At 31.5% G+C, this 14,966-nt stretch overlaps 2 protein-coding genes across 15 annotated transcripts in view; one reads left to right on the top strand and one right to left on the bottom strand.

Annotated features, from left to right (window-relative positions):
* Obsc (Obscurin) overlaps nt 1-8,061 on the bottom strand; it is a 350,811-nt gene extending 342,750 nt beyond the window's left edge. For all 10 annotated transcript variants that reach the window (XM_072543243.1, XM_072543203.1, XM_072543216.1 and 7 more), the window contains exon 1: nt 7,955-8,061. The gene's annotated coding sequence lies outside the window, so the exon portion shown is untranslated. The remainder of the gene's footprint in view (nt 1-7,954) is intronic.
* LOC140449922 (very long chain fatty acid elongase 7-like) overlaps nt 1-14,966 on the top strand; it is a 175,969-nt gene that overhangs the window by 116,182 nt on the left and 44,821 nt on the right. Inside the window, exon 1 of one of the 5 annotated variants that reach the window (XM_072543365.1) lies at nt 10,776-10,881. The exons of the other annotated variants lie outside the window; for them this stretch is intronic. The gene's annotated coding sequence lies outside the window, so the exon portion shown is untranslated. Of the gene's footprint in view, nt 1-10,775; nt 10,882-14,966 lie in introns of those variants that run through there. 5 annotated transcript variants of the gene reach the window in all.

The following is a 14,966-nucleotide window of genomic DNA, read 5'->3' as shown; positions in this document are numbered from 1 at the left end:
GGATCGTCAACCTTCGAAAGGAGACGGCGCCATGAGAAGAAGAGCGTCACTTAATCTACAAGGCAAGCAAGCAATTTAATTAAACCCAGCCTGTGAGAAATCTTCACCCCTAAGAATTTAGTTCGGATATAACAATTCATTGGAGCGAGGTGTATTAACTCGAGTAAAAACAGGAGTCACTCCACCGCGCTCCAATGCTCCAGACCATCCCTTTCCCCCCTATAGCACTCTGATTTGCAATAGGGGTACAACTATCAGCCAAATGCTCTTCATGTGGAGGTCTTGGGTAATAGAACCCCAACATGGTTTCCTAACCGAATTCAATACTCAGGACAGCGCATTGTCGCTATATTCCTGTTATCTTAATGTGGCTTAATCTACTATCGTTAGTAACGTATTATATATTCCAGATTTTCGTGTAATAATGTTGTAACGGATATGTCGTTGATAGTTCTCCTCAAAGGAGAAGAAAGTCTTCACTACCGTCTAGATTTAAGTGCTTGTATACAATCCATCCTGGAAAGCAGCGGCTGGTTTTTTACTATTTGTATTAAGCGGAAGTCATGTAGGGCAGAAGGTTTAATAGATAGATAACAGTGCCCAGTGCGGTAGCAACCACCTAAATAGCGTGTAGACAGCGGTGTGGAAAATGAAGGGAATGACTACTCTACTATTTTTCCCAGGAATATTATTTTGGCTGACGAACTAAATGATGGCTTCTAGTACAAGCGCATTTTTAATGAGTCAGTGATACGAAGAATCTCGCACTCGGCCAAATTTGATATCGAAATGAGTTGTGCAATAGGCACATAGAACGTGCGGTGTTTATACCCTTAACCCGGAAAAATACTTAATGCAATAAATAAGATGCGATGGCTGCATATACCAATTCTGGGTAAATGCAACGCAATCTGGCCAATGCAATGTGGATAATCATGAAGTATATTATTCAGGAAAAGACACAATTATTATCGTAACGGTGTAGGATTTATAGCCTTAAGGGAGGTTAGCAAATGTGTTAGGGTTGTACGCGAAAAAAGCGAAAAGGGATGAAACAGAGGAAAAATGATAAAAACACTTCAAAGAAAGGACATTTTCTGTGGCCTTTATTTTTTGTTCAGCAGGTAGAATAATCATTTAAATCGAATGCAAATATTAAATTTTATAAGTCATATAAAATATAATAATCATAATACCGCTTTTATCATGCCAATAAATATTCAAATTACAAGAATTAAAAAATATTTGAAGGCAAAAAAAACAAGAATATGAATCTAGACGCACGTATGTACTAATATTGTAGTTATTTTAAGGTTCCAAATTTCCAAAATTTAAAAGATGACATTAGTAGTTGGACTGCCGGATCGATTTATTACATCAAATATAAATCCTGAGTCAAATTACTAGAAATCTAAATCGATTATACTTTAAATGATAATAATCTTTGTGAACGTTATTGACCTATTGTTTTATGTGAACTATTTTAATTTTCTTTTGTAATCAACTTAAAAATTCTTTGTCCAAGATAAAAAACCTAAAAATCATGACGCGACAAATTTAAAAAAAATTGTTTGTCAAAAGGACACATCAATCTGGATACAATTATAGTGACTTTTGCTAGTATTTTATCAAAATAGGTAACTTAACACACGTTTTCTAAAAAACTACGATATTCTCTCCACTTTGCCAATTTTAATAAATGATAATATCTGTAATTACTCTAATGAGTTAAGTTTTTTAAAACTCTAAGAGTATTTTTACGTAACAAGAAGGATAATTTAATAAACTTTTTGACTATCTTTCTTTGACCTGAAATATTTCCAGTTCAGCTACACCAAATTCCTATTCTCACAGTTGTGGACTTCAGAGTATGGACTATTGAAGAAATAAATATTTTTTCTGAATTGGAAAACTCTATCGACACTTAATCTACAATCGTTAGTAACTTAATATATATTTCCGATTTTTGCAATAATGTTGTAATGAATTTGTCATTAATAATTCTCCTCGACGGAGAAGAAAATCTTCACAACGGTCTGGAGAGCGGAGGTGGCAGACCCCTGGTGTAAGGGCTTGTATAAAATTAAACCTGGAAATCTGCAACTGGTTTTTCCGTTTCTGTATTGATCGGAAGTCATGTAGACCAGAAGGTTTAATACACAACAGCACCAAGTGCGGTAGCAACCACCTAAATAGCGTGTACACAGCGGTGTAAAAAGCCAAGGGAATAATTATTCCACTATTTTTCCGAAGAATATTATTATGGCTGACGAACTAAATGATGGCCCCAAGTACAAACGCATCTTAAACGTGTCAGTGGTGAGAAGAATCTTCCGCTTGGCCAAATTTGATATCGAAATGAGTTGTGCATTAGGAACATCTGAAATGGGCTGTGTTTATACCCCTATCCCAGAAAAATAATTAATGCAATAAATGAGATGAGATGACTGAATATATCAATTCTGGGTATATGCAATGCAATCTGGCATTGCATATGCATAAAAAAAGCAAAAAAGGGATGAAACAAAGAGAAAAGGATAAAAACACTTCCAAGAAAAGATATACAACAATAAAATTATACATACAAAGGTACATTAATTAGGATTTTCAAGACAGATTTTGATTTATTATATATATATATATATATATATATATATATATATATATATATATATATATATATTATATCACATATTTCAACAAATACATACCTTCGATTTTCAGTTATACCGCAAACAATACTCATTTCTTTTAGGCACATTTGAATACAAGTATAAACGGAATGTGTGATCGGTATCAAGAAAGGAGCGGGCAAAAGGCCAGATTTCATGCCTCATTTTGTTGCAATGTGGCATACAGAAAGACGCATATAATTTCTGGATAAGACCCTGAGTATCTATAAATATTTTTTCCTTTAATGAACTGTAAATAACATTTAAATAAATTACATATAATGTTATATATATATATATATATATACATATATATATATATATATATATATATATATATATATATATATATATATATATATATATATGGAATATTATCATTATTTCGAGAACCGTCGAGTTTTGAGGGAAATCCCGAAACAGGTCGATTTTTGTTATAAAATACCCATGTTATAACGTACATGGAGTAGGGATGATGTCACCGGTGTAGGTGTAGTGACGTAATCGTTAATTTTTTTATATAGAAATAGAAATCGGTATAATGCGACACTTCATTTTTTAAGGATACAAAAACAATTTTTTTTAAGTTTTTAGCCAGTTAATAAGGATTTTGCGTATCTCATTATTAATGATTTCTTCACCGATTTTAACACCTTCGCGACGATTATTTAACGCTATCTTAAAAATTGGTTGAGTGTGGGCATTAAACACCATCGGTGACATAACACATCCCTGTCCGACACTACGTTTAATAGACACTTTAGCTGAAACTTCTTGATTCACCTTAATACAAGCGATCTGATTGTAGTAAAGATTTTTGAGCAATCTAATGTCATACGTGTCCAGACCAACTGAGTCGAAGCATTGAAATGGTGGTAAATGTGGTACTCTATCAGAATATTTGTCGTTGCTCCAGTTTCTCAATTTCTAAACAGGATTCTTGTAGCCATTGGTTTTTTGCTACTTTAATAATTCTTTTTCGAAATTCTTTATGTATTTCATTGTATTTTTCTATGTTTATGAATTTGTACTGCCTCCGAACGTCCATTAGATCTGAAATTTCCTGTGCCATCTAGTCATGAACTGTTCGTTGTCTTAAAGGATTTTTTCGAGATGCAGTGATTATTGTTGTTTCGCTTGTTCCCAGCAATCATCTATGTTGTTGGTATCTTCTATTTTAATTTCGTGAAACTTGTTAAATTTTTGAGTGCGTGAGTCTTGGAGTGCATCTAGTGATATTTTGGAGGTTTTCTGATACTGCTGTGATTGTATATGGTCTGATCAAATATCGCTACCTGAGTCTCGACCGATTTTATGCAGTTTTTTTGTCTAATACTTACTATTTTTAACCCATTTACCATCATTATTCTCTTTCCATTTATCCCTATGTGGGATCAGCTTCCCTAACTACATCTGTCCAAAACGTTCTATCTTGTGTCATACCAATATTAATCCCCTTAACGAAATATTTTGCCTAACTGTCCAAGACCAAAAAAACCTCTAGGTGTTTTTGGTCTTCTCGTTTTAGACACAATAATCATAAAATTAAAGAAATAATAAAGGAAAAGAACAAAGCCAAAAAGAAAGCCAAAAAATCAAGTAATCAGAAAGATAAAAATGGGGCAAATCAACTGAATCTACAGGTCAAACAGGCACTAATGCAACATAAAAGCCAAAGTGGGATAATTACGTAAAAGAAATGATGGAAGGGGCCAAAATATGTAAGAAATATGGAGGCTCCAAAGAACTTTAGGAAACGATAGAAAACCTCATCCCCCACTACACGGAGAAAAAGGTATCTTCTACTTTGTAGAAGAGAAAGTCAAGGTAATGAAAAGGGCTCTTTAGGGAGAGTATACACTAAATTATCACTTAGACGAAGATATAAACTTTATCGAAGAAGTCAAAGAAACACAACTAGAAACGCCCAAAGAACAATAAGAAATAATAAATCCCACATGACCAAGAGAAATAAGTGAACTGATCAGAAAAAGTTCACCAAAGAAAGCAACTGGTCCAGACGAAATCACTAAGAGAGCCCTGAAGTATCTTTTTTCAAAAGCAATTGTATATCTAACAAACATAACAAACGCAATACTAAGATACAGGCTCTTCTTAAATCGATGGAAGTTAGTCCATGAGGTAGTCGGAGACAGACAGACTAGGACAGACATTTCAGCGAACTACAAGTACTCAGATATACAGAAGACCTAGCCGTTGGATTTAATGACAAGAAATATACAAGAGCAGCCTTCCTGGATGTAAGCAAAGCCTTCGACAGAGTGTAACTTAAATGACTGAGTTACTAAATATGAGATTATGGATACAGCGGGGCCATGACGAAACTCATCTTCTCGTACTTAAATGACCGGAGATTCAGGGTCTAGATAGGATCAGTTCTATCTGAACATGGAAGCCGAGAAGCTAGAATACCAAAGGGGGAAATCACCTCTCCTGTATAGTATGTACACAGCAGACGTTCCAAGAACATCCATAACACTAATCAGCCTTTATTCAGACGACACTGCAATTGCGACAAAACATAGGAACCTGGATATGGCTATAAGAAATTTACAGATGGCACTGGCTGCGATAGGGGAATGGAGTATGAAAAATAGCAATAAATCCAGAAAACACCAAAGCAGTTATCTTTAAAAAGAGAAAAGATAACCCAGAAGAACAGCTAACAATGCAAAACAGATTCATTATGTGGCAAAACGAAACTAAACATCTTGGAGTCACAATGGACCAAGGCCTAACATTTACATTACATGTTAACATTACAAAATAAAAGCAATTTTAATGTCTTTCTAAATTAGAAATAAGGTCACAATGAGGAAACTACTCGAGGATTACTCTACTATGAATATAATAATTCTAATAATAAAACACTCGTCTAACACTATAGTAAAAATCAAACCAAAAACAAAAGAAATTATGACGAGACGTATTTAAGAAAACAAAAACAAATTGGAAAAAGGATATCTATATAAAACTCAAAAATCAATCTCTATCAAGGGTATCTATATAAATCAAAAATTATACTTCCTGCCAAAGAGGAATTAAGGCAGATTAATGAGAAAGTCTTCCAGGAGAGACTAAAACGAGTAATAGTAGTGGTAGTAGCATCAGAACTAAATAAAAAAAACATCACTTAAGTCATTATCACTCAGTTTTGTTGTCTAGATGTGTCAGCTGACGTTTATTTATTTTATACAGTGTCTTATCCATTATTATAATTTAGATGTACAGTTATGTGGTTGAGGGTAATTACATTTAAATTTATAGACCATTAACATCATTATTAGATTTCTTTTGGCAGATAAAATTATAGTTACAAATACATACTACACAAACCAAGCCGTTTTTGCTCCTAATATCGTACGCGGTTAGCATTCAAAAAACAATAAATTTTCTGTCAGTTTATTGCTGTTTTGGCATGTCAGTTTAAGTGTCAAAACATATTTAACAAAGTAGGCTACAATTAACAGTTGAGTAAAAAAGCTTAAAGGAATATTAATAATTGTCTAGATTATTACTAAAAAACTTATATTTACCAATTTTTGCTATACAAATATGAAGATATGGTACATATAAGAATGAAAACCAACAAAAACATTCTAATTTTTCTTTAAATAGTTTAAAAACAGTTGCATTGTAATGTAAAATATAATAGTAGATTACCAGGGTTGGGACAATTAATTAAGTATGAATGACCACAGCTATATGAAAATTTACTAGATTTATCAATAAATGTATTATTCAAAAGAAATACCAAACAATGAAAAATATCGAATATCACGTCCATATATTAATAAAGGAAATAAAAGTATCTTTCAAGAGTTAGTAGCTCAATTAGTTGACCATACCAATTTAAAGCAAATTGGAAAACATAACAAAACATAAATATGATAAGTGAAGTACCGAGTGGATTTAATGAAAGGAGATCAACCGTAGATATTTTGTTTCTTTAGAACAACTAATAGAGAAAAGAATATAAAAAACCGTAAAATACACATATCTTTTTTTTAGTTAGAAAAAGCGTATAATTCTGCAACTAAGCTAAAACTACGGAAAGCGCTACAAGATCTACAAATCTATCTATACCTCCTAGTAGTCAAAAGACACTTCATGCTGAATATCTCGTATATATTAAATGTGACAGCTCGCCGTCACAACTAATATAATGAACAGATGATTTGGGATTTCCTTTCTACACTGGCCTACGAAAGAATTTTGGAAAAAAAGAAAAGAGTGTTAAGGTATAAGGAATACCCTAACGGGATTTATAATTTGTGATTTGCAGATTGGAGCAGGATTATCAGAATATGGGTTTAAAACTAAACATGGCCGTAAATTCATACACCAAGTTCACGATCTACATAATGTTAATAATTAAAATAATATAAATAAGTTCAAATACCTCTAAAAATAATTAAAATCTAATTGTGTTTTTGAAAATAATTTGACATGTCGCTATGCTATGACTAACATAACGAAGGACAAACAATGCTGACTGATGCTACCTCAGTTGTCTGCTAGGAAAACCAACTGGCGAAGACAATCTAAGGTATCATAATTTGACCCAAATAAATTCAAATAACAAATAGTTGACGTATCATTAAGTTCTAGCAGCATCGTATTATTTCTTTTACTACTTTCCACTCAATAAATCCCAGTGCCAACAATTCTCGATGTTTAAAGAAATCTTTGAGCTATGGAAACTGTTTAAATTCACTTCGTTGAAAGTTAAAATTGTCCGTTGGGAGTATTTTGTGAAACGTCGAATTCACTATTTTGTTATAAATATATCTTTGATTGATCAGTTTTTCTATGAGCATGCTTTTTTTTACCAAAGTACGGAGCTAACATAACGCTTGAAGACTGAGAACGTTAAAAAATACCAATAAAAATATCTAAGAGTTTTAGAGCAAAAACGTTGCAAACCCAAAATCTAAGGAAGGATGTAACGTCAATCAAAGAAGAAACATTGGTGTTGTGTGACATTTTTATTAAATGTCTTTAGGATAAAATCTTAATTTATATAAAAAAAAATAATATAAATTAAAAAATAAGTGTCAAAATTACATTTGAATGTATAATGACTCAAATACTGTTCTTATCTCTTCTGTAGGTATATTTTGAACGATTTTTAAATATGTTAACAGGTGCATACAGTGGGATATTTCTCTGTTATACTGAGATTTAATATCCCATAGTGTAGACAACCCAAACACACAATACTAAAAACACATCTAACAATACATTATCGAAATACACACCTCAAGAAACTTCTTTCAACATTGCATGTTGACAACTATAAATAAAACCAAGTAAACTGGCAGCAAAACACTGGCGAATCGTTCGAGGCAAACTGAACGGTTATTTTGTACGGCTCTTAATGTATTAGATGCTATTTTCATCACTAGAGAACCAGTCAAATTCATCGCCAATATCTGATCCATCCTGTTAGTGTAGGGAAATTGGATCGAAAATTATTATTATGCGGAAGAGACATAGACGTATTGTGGGCGTTTGAAAATATTTTCTGTCTAATGTTTGTTTATAAGTTAAAATGATTAAAGTATAAGCGTGAAGTCAGAAACAAACTAAATTTGAAGATATGTCTATTAAAATTTAGCATTTTTGACGTAAACCTATAGTATTTACTACAAATACTACTTTCATATTTCCAGGTGATATGACGCGAATATTCAACTTGCTTAATTATGTTCTTTCTCGCTCGTTATGACGATATCCCGTAACGTTTATGATTTTTTTATATCGCTATTTAATCTGTGCTTCAAAAGTTACATCATAGCGTACAAACACAGTGGAAGCAGATTCAAAAGTCTGCGCCGGTAACCAGCTTTAACCAGCGTTCTTGCTTTTACCGGAATGACCATTTAGTTTATTTCGGCATTTAGTACGCACTGATTTGGTGATTGTACCATGAATAAGAAGACACTTATTGTTTCCGTTTTTAAAAGATCTATTTGGGACAGGAGGGAGAAATTACGTTGCATAAATTGCTAACTTATAATCAAAGTGTCTTAAATCATTCTCATATATTGCATCATTATCTTTTTTTTAAATAGATGGTGATATTCATTGATCCATTATTCTACATACCAATTCTCTTCCTTCTTAGTTTAGTTAAAACAGAATACAAAGCAATCATATTGTGATTTGAAGACATTTTACTAGAAGTTGTTAACGCAACTAACAAATTTGAAGGATTTTCTCACATTTACAGTTATTCTCTCTGTTGGTATAGAGGCGCGAGACAACAGTGCAGATCGGCGCTGATTGTCGGTAAGCGGACATCTGCTTTCACTGTGTTTGTGTCCAGAGGGTTTTAGGTTGCAGACTCGCAGTACGAGATGCTATTGCAAAATCACTATTTTCATAACGTGGTTAATCGAACTCACATTTTTACATTCATTTGGTTTGAATTTAATTAATGTTAATTAATTTTTGAACAAAAATTTCGTTCATTTATTTTTTAAATAAAATATATTGCTCATGACGTATCTGCATGTTTTCAAGCTCTGCATGTATTTTGCAATTATTTTTAATCTGATAATATACACTGTGTCCGTAAAGTATGGAATAAATTCGATATTTTCTAAATAAAAAGCCTTTTTAAAAAAATCTAAAACACGTCGATTTTTAAATTTGTTGTTCTACATTTTACAATAAAATTTCATTATACAAGGTGATACACATTATAGTCATGACGTCATCGGCACTTTTTTTAAATGTAACACCCTGTATTTTAGGACATTTTTAGACCGTTAAAAATGAGCTGATTTCAAAAAAGTATAATACTCAGGTATAATGAATATAATTTGAAAAATATGCGCTTAGAAAATAAATTATTTATTATCAATTGCAAAAAAGTAGCCTACTTCTAGTTTTTGGTAAACTGTATTTTTAGTAACGTTCAATAACAATTAAGTAGTACAATAATTATTGTATTAATTCGTGAATGTTCTATATTATTGCTTAGAATTAATTTTAAGTAGAAATGAATTTGAGTGTAAAGCAAAGAATTGAAATACTCATGATGATTGGGTATGGAGACAAATCGCGAACTCAGATGGAAGTGTGTAATTTATTTAATGATAAATATCCAGAAATATCTATGACGCAGTCAAAAGTAAGTAAGATTGAAAAGAAATTTTAAGAAACTGGTACGGTTGAAAATGCACGCAAATCAGGTCATCCCTCTGTAAATTATGTTACAACATTAGATGTTCTACTTGCTTTTGAAGAAGATGCGCACACTTCTGTTCGTAAGGTTAGTAGTAATCTCGATGTTTGCAAAACAACGGTACACAAAGTACGTAAAAGTAAGTAAAGTAAGTAACATGCACAGTTGTACAGGAATTAAACGAGGATGATCCAGGTAAAAGAATACAATTTTGAATACGAGAGGTATCAAAGATAAAGTGAAAGGGAGCTATCGCACGACGTCACTGGTTTGACAAGGATGGCAAGTGTCAGATTATTCTGACTAAGTTTTGAAGTCCGGTATTGGGTTAAATAATGTAAAGTTTGCATTTTAGAAAAATTAATGCGCGCTAGCTTTCTTTTAGTTTATCTTTGATATCTCTCGTTTTTAAAAGCTGGCAACCCTAGTTTGCAATAATTATTTCCCAGGCAACCTTATAAGTATCATTATATAAACAAATTAGCTTTAAATTGATATAAAAATCATATATGTACGTCATTTTTGTTCAACAATTAATTACCAATTACTTACAGCCACTTTTTGAATGGCAACCTATTTTCAATGTATTCTCCTCTTTTTAAATGTATTTAAAATGTAAGTTTGATTAACTACGTTATCAACGTAGTGATTTTGCAGAGAGATCTCAGAGTAAAAGGTTAGTTTAAATTACATTAGGTTGGTGACAAGTGATGGATCAGCTAGTGATGTGCAAAAGTAGCACTTTTAAATAACAGTTACAACTGCTACTGTTATTTGAAAATAACAGCGACGAAAAAGCTGCCTAAAAGTAGCAGTTTAAGAATAAAGGGAAGGGATGGAAGCGATGCTTAAATTGTTGAGTTGAACAGAAGCGATATATACTAGATATCAGATTCGAAGAGAGTAAGAGAGTGTGCGACGGCGCAGATTTGTTAGTTGTTAGCTTGTGCTGTGGGAATCCCAGTTGTGTATTAATATTATTAATTCATATACGTAAGTTATTAAATTAGTCTGAAATATTTAAATATAATTTCAATTAGGTATATAGCAGCTTTTAGTGACGTTACTTTGAGAAATACTAAAAAATATTTTGTATTCAAAAGCATAGGATTGATATTGATATATTATTATAAACAAACACACATATTGATTGGTAAGCTACCAGTGCAGACAATTTATTTTGTGTATTCAAAAATCGGAATTGAATTATTTTGCAGCGCACCTTTACATGCATTTTATTTTTAAATATTGTCCCATTATTTATTATAAATTATTTTTAGATTTTAAACAAAATATGAGTTCTAAAAAGAAAACAGACATAGTTTGGGACTTTTTTACTATCAAAGATAATGGCCGAGCGAAGTGTAATATGTGTAGTCAAATATTATTCTACAAAACAAGTATCGAACTAAATAGTTCGAACTAAAGTCAATCCTTTTGGAAGTTTCTGTGTTCGAGGGATCTCACACAAGTATTAACTTAGCAAATGAACTACGACGTGTTACAACTGAATGGGATTCGCAAAACAAATTTTTTTTTATTTATTACTGACAATGCTGCAAATGTAAAAAAATGATTTTAGGAGAGTTAAAATTGAAACATTTCGATTGTTTAGCATGCACTATTAATGTAATAGCCCAAGATGGTCTAAAATCATTTAAGGGTTTAATTAAAAAGGTTAAACTTGTTGTCTCAAAGCGAAGTAATTTAGCCAAAGAGAAGCTTGATGGGTATCAGAAGCAAAACGGCAAAGATCCAAAAAAATTAATTAAGGCTGTTCTTACACAATTGAACTCCGTATATTATATACTGGAGAGAATTGTTAACCTCAAATAAGAAGTTAGAGCTTCTATTGCTGTATTAGGCAATGCAAATGTTCCATGTATCACCAATACTGATTTTGATCAGTATTGATCATTATCATCAAATCAATTATTCAAAATATTAGTACCTTAAGAATCCGCCACCATAAAAATGAGTGACGAAAAATATGTTACACTTTCGTCTGTAATTATTATAGCAAATAACTAAAAATATACTACCGTCTAGTTACTAATCCAGGGACATCATTTGAAAAAAGTCCGACAAAAATTGTTGAAGTTATCTTTAACAGTAGCCAGATGAGATTCAAAAACTTTGAAAATAGTGAGTTTGATTGCTTCAAAATTTATGGATCCGATATTTAAAAATGTCGGTTTTTCAGATGAAAGTGTTGCTGAGCGATCAAAAAATTTAGTCATAAACTTTTTTTAGAATAAAACTCCAAACAAACAACAGCAACTCCAGTATCTCAATTACAGGAAGATAATTCGTCTGGGGACAAGTTTTCTATCTGGGGAGACTTTGATAAGCAAGCCTCTCATTTTAAACGTGCTGGTGGCTCACAAATAATTGTGCGTAACAAATTTGGAACAGTGTCCACATCTGTGCCATATGAGAGACTCTTCTCAAAAACTCGCGAAATTTATCAGCTAAAAGAAGCAAACTTTCTGACGAAAAAGTTAAAATCATATTTATTAGGAGTAATTCTTAATATTTGTTGTTTAATTTATTCTGAAACTTGTAGATATAAGTTTATTTTTGATGCCAAATAGTCAGTATTATTTACTTTTTAAGTTTGCATGGGTTTGCATTTTTTTTTGTTTTTGTAAACTATACATTAATTTTTGAACACAACTGTTTCTTTTTTGTTATTCCCTAATATGTATCTATAAAACTTTTTTTGTTTGATAAATCATTTACAATAATAATTTATCACCTTTAGTTTTAGCACGGTTTTTATAAATCTTTACATTAATTACTTCAACCTAACATCTAGAATGACAACCATATACTTTATCTATTCAAAATTAAGTCGCAGTCGCGCTTTGAGACTTGAAAGACTGACTTTGATATTCCCGCGACGAACGTCCTATTACAGCAGCTACTGCTACAATAGCTGCTATAGTATATTCTTTTTAATACGTTCAATATATTACGATTATTTTCATAGACATCATTGGGGAAAGCTACAATGATGGTCATTGGGTATCTCTTACATATGATGAATTAGTTTTTTACTTACTAAGTGAGGATCTTGGTCAATATGTTTAAATTAAAGCAATTATACATAACAATAAATAAAAATTAAACCCAAGGCACAGGAACTGCACAAAAATTACTGCAATTTAAATTAAAGTGTATAATGTACTAAGTATAATGTATATTACATACACCTTACTTTAATTCATAAATCTGTCAGATATAAAAAAAATTATTTAGTTCAACATTACACACTTTAATTTAAAATTGTGGACGTCAAATATGTGTAATTTCTGTGCCTTAGTTTTACTTTTAATTTATTGTTATGTATAATTGATTCAATTCAAATATCTTGACAGATATCCTCACTTAGTAAGTAAAAAATTAAATCATCATAAATGTAAGAGATATCTAATGACCATCATTGTTGCTTTCCTACTATTGTAGCTGATGATGCCTAAGAAATATGTGAAATGTATTGGATATAGTAAAAAGAGTATACTTTGTCTACCAGCTGTTTACCTGTACAAAAGGAGGACAATTTGTCAAACCTTCCGTGTATGAATTGGTATCAATAGACTGTTCTAACGGTATTTATCTACCTACTACGTCTTGAAGACAATCGGGAATATTTAAACTCCCGGAATTTGTATCTACTTGGAGATACAAACTCCCGTAGTAAAGTTCTTGCTGAAATCTGTAAATGCCTTAGAAATTTCTTAGAGCTCATAAAACAGAAAGCGATAGTCGCTTTATATATATATATATATATATATATATATATATATATATATATATATATATACATATATATATATATATATATACATATATATATATATATATATATATATATATATATATATATATATATATATATATATATATCATCACAAAAAATTTATTTATCAAGTAGCCTATGGAATATTCTGACAGAAATATCAGTTATTGTTAATATTTAATAGTAACCTTGTTGTATGACTATGGGTGACAGTTATAATAAAAATTTGTCTAATTTTCTTAAGAAAATAATAAAAGCTCATTTAGAATATACAGATCAAGATTTTTTAAATTAAATTATAATTTACGCCGAGTGTAACAGAATAGTATCCAGAACTTACCGTGTTTTTGCTGAGAGATATCCTGAGAAGCCCCGACCAAATCATAAAACTGTAAAACGTGTATTGAACAACTGTTTCTAGTTTGGTCACTTTATAAGTATAAGGACCCACGTTGATAATAAAGACTTACAACTAGATATCCTGGAATACTTTGCAGCTAATCCAAATTCACATTTACGGTAATGTGAGCAATTGTTACAGGTATCGACGCGAACAATTCACATAATTTAAAAAAACATTATTTGCCTTTATTCGTATCTAGTTCAACATTTACATCCTGAAGATTATGTAAGACTTGTAGAATTTTGTGGATATGTTTTAATGAAATGCCAAGATCAATATTTTACAAAAGTAATTATTTGGCTTGATGAATCCAAGTTTACAAAAAATGGTATGTTTAACCGCCATACTGCTACGCCATACAACTTGGAGTGACCAAAATTCTCTTCTCACGTGGAATAGTAAATTTCAAGCTTTCTTTTCGTTTTTTGTGCTGTATAAATTAATAAGATAGTTGCTCTCATGATTTATGACGAAAATTGAAACGGAGAGCGTTACTGCAACATTTACGGCAAGTAGTTGTACCAGCACTGCACACTTCACATAATAATAAGGCTAAAGAGGCTTGGTTTTAAGATCGAGCACCGGCTTACAATATTCGAGGAGTTGGCACATAGCTTGATGAAATATTTAGCAATAGACGGATTACTAATAACGATCTGTTTATCTGGTCACCAAGATCCCGTTGTCACCGTTAGATTACTATATTTGGAGATATGTTAAAAATAAGGTGTTATCTAAACCTGTCACTACTGACAAACTATAATAAATAATGTCCTTCAAGTTCTTAACGAAATAGATAAAGAATTAATATGAAGAGCTACTAATGAAAATCTGATTAAAAGATAGTTAAATGATTGGACGTTGATGAGTAAC

This window comes from Diabrotica undecimpunctata, chromosome 1, assembly GCF_040954645.1.
Source record: "Diabrotica undecimpunctata isolate CICGRU chromosome 1, icDiaUnde3, whole genome shotgun sequence".
In the NCBI taxonomy this organism is placed as follows: Eukaryota; Metazoa; Arthropoda; class Insecta; order Coleoptera; family Chrysomelidae; genus Diabrotica; species Diabrotica undecimpunctata.
Note: the sequence above shows the minus strand (reverse complement) of the source record. Positions and strands in the feature narration are given on the sequence as shown.